The sequence below is a fragment of the Euprymna scolopes genome, chromosome 9, assembly GCF_053919585.1.
Source record: "Euprymna scolopes isolate OS-2025 chromosome 9, ASM5391958v1, whole genome shotgun sequence".
Taxonomy (NCBI): domain Eukaryota; kingdom Metazoa; phylum Mollusca; class Cephalopoda; order Sepiida; family Sepiolidae; genus Euprymna; species Euprymna scolopes.
Window position 1 is genome coordinate 55,128,056 of NC_136490.1, and position 7,500 is coordinate 55,135,555.

Genomic DNA, 7,500 nt, shown 5'->3' on the forward strand with positions numbered 1-7,500 from the left:
AAGAACAGCGCTGTAACGTTATGGCAGTGGGACATAAACTGGCTCTTATTAGACGGTACAGGATTTGAGTACAACTGATGATGCCCTAAAAATACTGCCGCAAGGACCCTTTCTGTTTTTATCCAAAATGATTTGCCTATGAATGTACTACGTATATGCCAAGTTTCTTTGTCTTAGCAAACCATGAATCACTTACATACCGATATGATACCTAAAGGTGTGCACTTCAGAATCCCTGCTCCTGTGGCATCAGCATCAGTAGCATCACGGATAGAACGGTAGCTAAGTGGTTACCAACAAGGACTGACAAGCTAAGTGTACCAAGGTCCAATCCAGTTCGTTCCATAGATACACTTTCACTTATAGACGTAAGCACCCGTCATGGTGTCCCAACCGATATCCTTCTAGAAACAATTCTAGCTGGAAAGATATCAGAGAAACGGATGCCAACAATAATAAACTGATTCATTTGAAATAAATGAATTTATGATGCTCAACAACAGCAGCAGCAAAAGCAGCAAAATTCTTATAAATACTTAATTTTGATTGGTTTATTTGTACAAAATACCTAATTACAGTTGACTACTTAATTCAAATTTAAACCAATCAAAAAGCGCTTTCTCTGACAGTATTTACACCTGATATTTAAACGACAACCGAGAGACTGTCCGTCTAAAACTTCAACAAGAATCCTTGCTAATTGTTTCCGTGACAACGCGTGTAATCAGCTGCCACTTATAAATACGAGAATTTGTAACTCACGAAAGATATTTCTCTCCTGATAAGCTGAAATTGTCAGGAAATTCGCTGATGATTTTTGTATTGTGTTTTGTTGCTTTAAAAGGGCCTTGTTATTTTCAGTAAAGAATTCTTTTCTCACCTTTGCGATCGGTTAGTAGGAAGTTTTAAATAAATTGTTTGAAACTGTTTTATGGGATATACAATTGCATGAGAGCAGGAAATGTTACATGGAAAACAACACAAAATAATGCGTACGAAAAGCCCCAGGTTTGCTAAAAAAAAATTTATATACCAGGGTAGTTCCAAAAGGAAAGCCTCCTATTTCTTTAACTCAAAAAGTTCAAGAGCTATGACGAGGGGGGTGGTAGCATTAAAATGAGCGACCTTTTGTGCTTCAGAACTAATATTTCTACATAGAAATCCCCATTCCCAATGCACTTTTGATCGGAATTCAATAACGTATCTCTGTTTCAGACACACGTCCATGACAGGGGTTGTTTCTTAGAGTCTCACACCGTCAATATCTGCATGAGAGAGATGAAACATTCAGATCGTGAATATATAAGTCCAGTTATAGTAACAATTCAATCTGCAATCATCTGTGATTTGTTCCGGTGGAATAAAAATAGTAGGCATGACGTATATCTAAAAATGAAGGCTTACATAGGTAGAAATGCTTGTTCAGATTTACAGTTTCCTTTCCATAAAAAAGAGGTTAATAAACTGAACTAATAAAGTGATCGAAAGAATGAGTGACAGACTGTAAAGTAACTGGAATGACTATGTGATGGAGGAGAACAGGGGGGTTAGAGAATAAAGAAAATAGAGAGGGGAAAATAAAAGGAGTCAGAGATAACGAGAGAGAGAGAGAGAGAGAGAGAGAGAGAGATAACGAGAAAGAAGTAGAGAGAGTGAGAGAGAGAGAATGAGAGAGAGAGAGAGAACAAAATAAAAGAAAGATGTAACAATCACTTTTGAACACTTCTAGTTTTATTTCCATACTCCTGAGCAAGGCCGGGTGATGATGCTAGTTGTAAAGATAAGATGCTTGAATGAAAGAAAAAAACATTCCAGAAGAAAAGTTCAACATTTTCTTTAAGAACTGATGTTTTAGGGGTTATCTCATCAAGTTCCCTAAAGCATCATAAAGTATTTATGTCCTTCCACTGATATGTTATAAAATTATTGTTCTTACGTGTGCTGTTTCCTTTTCCTAAAAAAAACAAATGCAATTTTTATGTATTGTATATATATATATATATATATATATATATATATATATATATATATATATACTAGCAAAAGTACCAGTCGTTGACTGGGTTCAAAAACAGCTTACAGAAAATGGACTCTGATTTATGAAAGTATGATAGGTTATGAAAAGGAAGGGTTGTAAAGAGATAGCTTCGAATTTAGGGGTATCAAAACCAAAGCAAAATATGATGAAAGTAAAAATAAAATAGATAAACCCCATAATTTATTATACCATACCTGTTCATACTGACACACTTATCACAATATTCTGTGGACCTATATTAAAAAACCTTGTTAAACTTTGTGACATATTTCCATTCTATGGAGGTCAGGCGCGAACGTACACCCCATAATTTTATTATACCATATTCTTTCAAACTGAAACATAATTATCAAAGTATACTTACGCAGATAGATATGAAAAGTCTTTATTAAAGTTTGTGCCTATTTCCATTCTATGGAGGCCAGGCGCGAACACAGCCCCCACAATTTTATTATACCATCCCTATTTAAGTTAAAACATACTTATCAAAGTATTATTATGTACATCTATATCAAAAACACTTGTAAACGTTTTTTTTTTTTTCATTTTGAAATTTTTTATTTCCATACTTTGTGGACCAGGCGTGTACGCACACCCCACAATTTTAACGAATCATCATTATGCCAGATCAAACATACCCATTCCTATGTCTCGATACATCTTCTATCATTATATGTGAGCAGTTTTCTATAATAGTCAAGCACATAGGAGCCTATTCGTGACCAGACACACACACAGACGTTCAGCTTTATATTATAGAAGATATATATATATATATATATATTTATATATATATATATATATATATATATATATATATATATATATTTATATATATGCTATAAATAAAAATTGCATTTGTTTTTTTAGGAAAAGGGAAAAGCACACGTAAGGACAATAATGCGGGTACTGGTCTCCCGCTTTATGGTTTTTTAAATCAGAGATTTGCTTCTCCTAGAAAGGTTGCCTTCACCACAGCTTACGGGAGCCCTCTCCACCCCAACATACACATACATACACAGAAACACACATGGTGCTAATTGGCCGTTGACCCCGAAAAGGTTTAATTCGCCCTTTGGAAGGTCTTGTTTTTAATCCTTCTGGGAGACTAGCCACCCTCCTCACCAAACAAGTCTGGCGGGGCAACCAGTTTAGTCGCCGGTGACCCAACCATGAGGCAGGTAGTACTGAGTTACATGGTACTAGCAGCATATGACATGACCTGACATAATGCATATATATATACATACATACATACATTCATATATAATGATTGCAACGTCTTATCAGACGTGCCACTCCCTCAGACAAAATGAGCCCAAAATTACTTATTTTTTTTAGTCCTACCGGTGAATTCACACGCTCAAGCAGGCATGACACTGAAGATGGTCAATGAGATCAATTATTACATGCTTCCAGCATTTCAAGCCTCAACGCATCACAACTTTTCCATCGCCACAGGACCACTTTTATAGACAAATGCCTGAGGGAGTATCTATACACAGATGATGTTACAGAGTTTTCGCTTTGTATGACAGCTAAATCTCTCTCTCGGTTCAAAATGTTGAGATCCAGCAACAAGCAAGAGCAAGATAGCCAGCAACAAGTTAAATTGCAGATCAGTTTAATGCAGCTATGGTCTGCCGCTTTATGGTTTTTTATATCAGAGTTTTCCTTCGCCTAGAGAGATTGCCTTCACCACGACTTACAAGAGCCCTCTCCACTCATCATGCCAGGGGTTGGTCTTTTCGCCAATATTTTCAAAAGTCATCCCCTCTTTTCGATTGTGTAGCCTTAATTAAAACCTACATCACTTCCGGTTTGGCGGTGGTCGTAACACAAAAGACGTCATGTTTTTTCCTCATTCTTTTCACTTTTTTTTTTGCTCAACACACACCTCCAAACTTCCCCACAACGCCGGGCACCTATGCTAGTCGGAAATAAATAACAACTCTATAGTTAAATATTTAGAGATTTATAAAGAATCGGAATCGATAATTGTATTGGAATCTGGAATATATTATGGAATCGGTAACTGTATCGCAATGGGAAAAAATATTGGAATCGTCCCATCACTAACATATATATATTTATATATATTTAGTTGCTTAAATAAATGGAAAAGTCATTCAGAAAATAAGTTAGACATTGCTGCTCTATATTGATCTTAAAGGTGCTAGCTCTTCATATTCTCTGAGCTCATCATAATCAAGTATTCAGTTCCTTTTACTGATATGTTTACTAACATCGATAAAGCCTTTTGTTACCATTGCCAAAACCTTCAGAACCACCTTTCCGTTGGACAGAAATAGATTCTTCAACAAATCCATTATTGATGTCTCGCAAACAGTTTTCCTGTAGATTAAACCCAAACATTTTCTCGCAATGTATATTTAATGTAAATACGTTCCTTGACATTGAATTCACTCTGATCAATGTTTTAAATGTTTTGTTTTTTCTTAAGATCAACTTTTTAAAAGGGTCTTTCTTCAGCTTCCTGATTTTAGAACTGTCACGTGATTATAAGGTTGTTTCAATGAATAGAAGATGGTTAGTGGTTTGTGTTGCTCCTTCAAAAGAATTTTGTCAGGAAGCTTTTTCCACTTTTTTTTTCCTCTAAGTTTAACATCAGAAACCCTTCTGTTAGTTCTCTGAGTCATTTAAAACGACTCGTTTATTGAGTCAACAACAATAAATCTATTATTTCTTGCAAATTTCTTAGTGATCTCATTAGATTTGAGACTGTTAAGAAATTAGCTCCTCGAATCTCTCTATGATATTAATAATTAAAACATTTAGGCCTAAAAAAATTTCACAATGTATATTCAAATACATTCCCTGTTATTAACTCCATTCTGAACTATGTTTTAAATGCCTTTTTATATGAAGATCAACTGTTTAAAAGATTTAGTAATTACATATTATAACGTTATTATCAATTATGTTTTTATATGGAGTGCTAGACATTACTACAATTTTTACTCTGATCAGAAAGGCTAGACATTACTATCAGGTCTACTATGATCTGGAATGCTAGACTTTATTACCAGATTAACTTTAATCCGGAGAGCTAGGCATTATTTCAAGGTCTACTCAGATCTGGAGTGCTTAATAGTAATCTCTAGCACTCTAGATCAGAGTAGACCTCGGGTCAACTCTGATTTCGGGTGCTAGGTATTACTACAAGAGCTTATCTGGTCTGAGGTGCTAGACATTATCAGATGATGATCTGTGTGAGAACTCAGTGAATATGAATAATAATAATGAAAAAGGCCCCATTCTGTCTCAAGAGACAATGTATACTCCTTAAAAGAGTGCCTGCATGTGTAATTATGAAGAAAGGGTTGCACAATCTCCAGCCTTACCTCCCTAGATCAGCGCTACCTAGTAACAAGGAGAAGTCCAAGATGACTGAAAACAATGCTGAGATAAGCAGAGCACATACAACACCTGGTATTTCCAAACGGTCACTCATCATTTTTTAATTTTAGTGATCTAACGGGAACTGGTGTATTAGCATGATTATGCTGTATTAAAAACGTATGAATGATAAAAATACAAATGACAATAATAATAATTATACTAATAATTAAATATGATAACTAATACGCATGAGCAACATGTATTAACTGGACAAATAGCAACTATTACAGAAGTAAAACAAAGAACCACTACATGGAATAAAAAAACTGAAACTTTAAAATGGTAAATTACCCCCACTCCCTACAACACAATGTCTGCATCAACTGGCACCACAAAAAATAGTTGTTAAAAGTCAAAGAAAATAGAAAGACCGCGAAGAGAATGCACTAACCAGATTGGATAAGTGCAAAGAAGACTGGGATTTTCAGGAGGTTTATTGCCACTCAAATTCCAGTGAAAACCAATGGTCGCTGCCAAAGAGAAATCAATGTAAAATGACTGTTGTGATAACACAAATTCATTTGCAAATCATTATTGAAAGAGGTGGACAGTACTGAAAATCTGAGGAGATTTGTTGTCACTCAGACTCCAGGAAATACTACAAGTTGTTCTCACAGAGAAATCTTTGAGGATGCCTTGTGTAAAAATTCCTAGAGAGTATTATAATAATAATAATAAAGACTAATGGTTGTTGTCAGCAAGAAATCCATAGTTAACGACTGTTGTAATAATGCTAAATTTTCTGTAAATGCTATCAGAAGAGATAGCTCTGGAAAATGTTAGCCTAGAAATTTATATATGTATACATATATATTCGTACATATATAGTGCCGGCAAAAAGAAAATCCGCACTTGTAATTTTTTCAAAAACTGCAAATTCAAGCTAAATTTAATGTAACTGTTTAAACAACCTATACCTCATTTGATTCGCCTTTTATTTCTCTATAATTTTACGTGTTCATATTTGAATTTTAATTGAAATATTCGGGTGTCCACGTCAATTTAAAAAAATAACTTCAAATTGAGGAGGCAAAAAGAAAGTCTGCAGCAACAAATTTGCTTAAAACCAGCTTAAATTATCGACCCTAAATCAGTTTAAAATATCCACCAACAGGCAAAAAAAAACCATCTCTAATCGTAATTGTTGTTGTTCCAGGTTATACAACGTAACATTTAGTCCATATGCCACGACTTTCTCTTAGTGATCGTCAGGAGCTCATTAATCACCTTTCTGATTTATCCAATCGAGAAATCAGATGCAGATAGAAATGTGATGAAAAAACGATACGAAAGATTGAGCAAAAGCACCAAAACATGGCAGTGTTCGTGATACCCCTAAATCTGGTCGTACTAGAGTTACTTCTAACAGGGAACACAATGCTATCAAGATCCACAGCCTAGGAAACAGATTCAAAATTCAAATCCAACAACAGTGCAATCTTGTTAAAAAGTGCTCTCCTTCTACTGTCAAAAACAGATTAAAGGAATTTACTTTGCGAGGATATGTTGCAAGACACAAGCCAATGATTTCTGTAAAGAACAGAAAGTGCCATCCGGACTTCGTCAGATGCAATGGAGATCATGACTCTTCATATTGGTTAAAAGTGCTTTTTAGCGACGAAAGCATGTTCAATACACTAGGCAGTGATGGTAAACAGTACGTCGATCGAAGGAAAGATTAAGAATTTAATCCTAGGTGCACAGTTTCAACGCTGCAAGGTAGTGGAAGTTCAATTTTGCTGGGGGCACTATTAGTAACAATAGTCCAGCGCCTATAGTTTGCTTGCAATTTCGAATTAATTCGACCAACCACATTAATATGTTGACTGAATATTTTCTACCCTACTTTGGTCGGAATGGCATTACATCAACAGCTACGCAATGATAATATTTCAAATTTGGAAGAACCTTGGACAAAAATAAAAGAAAAGTGGGATGCCCTTTCCACAGAGTATTGCTGCAGTCTAATTCAAGGAATTCCCAAAAGATTGCAGGCTAACTAGTTCATTGTGTTCCTGTTGTCTTTGTGTTGCATTAAT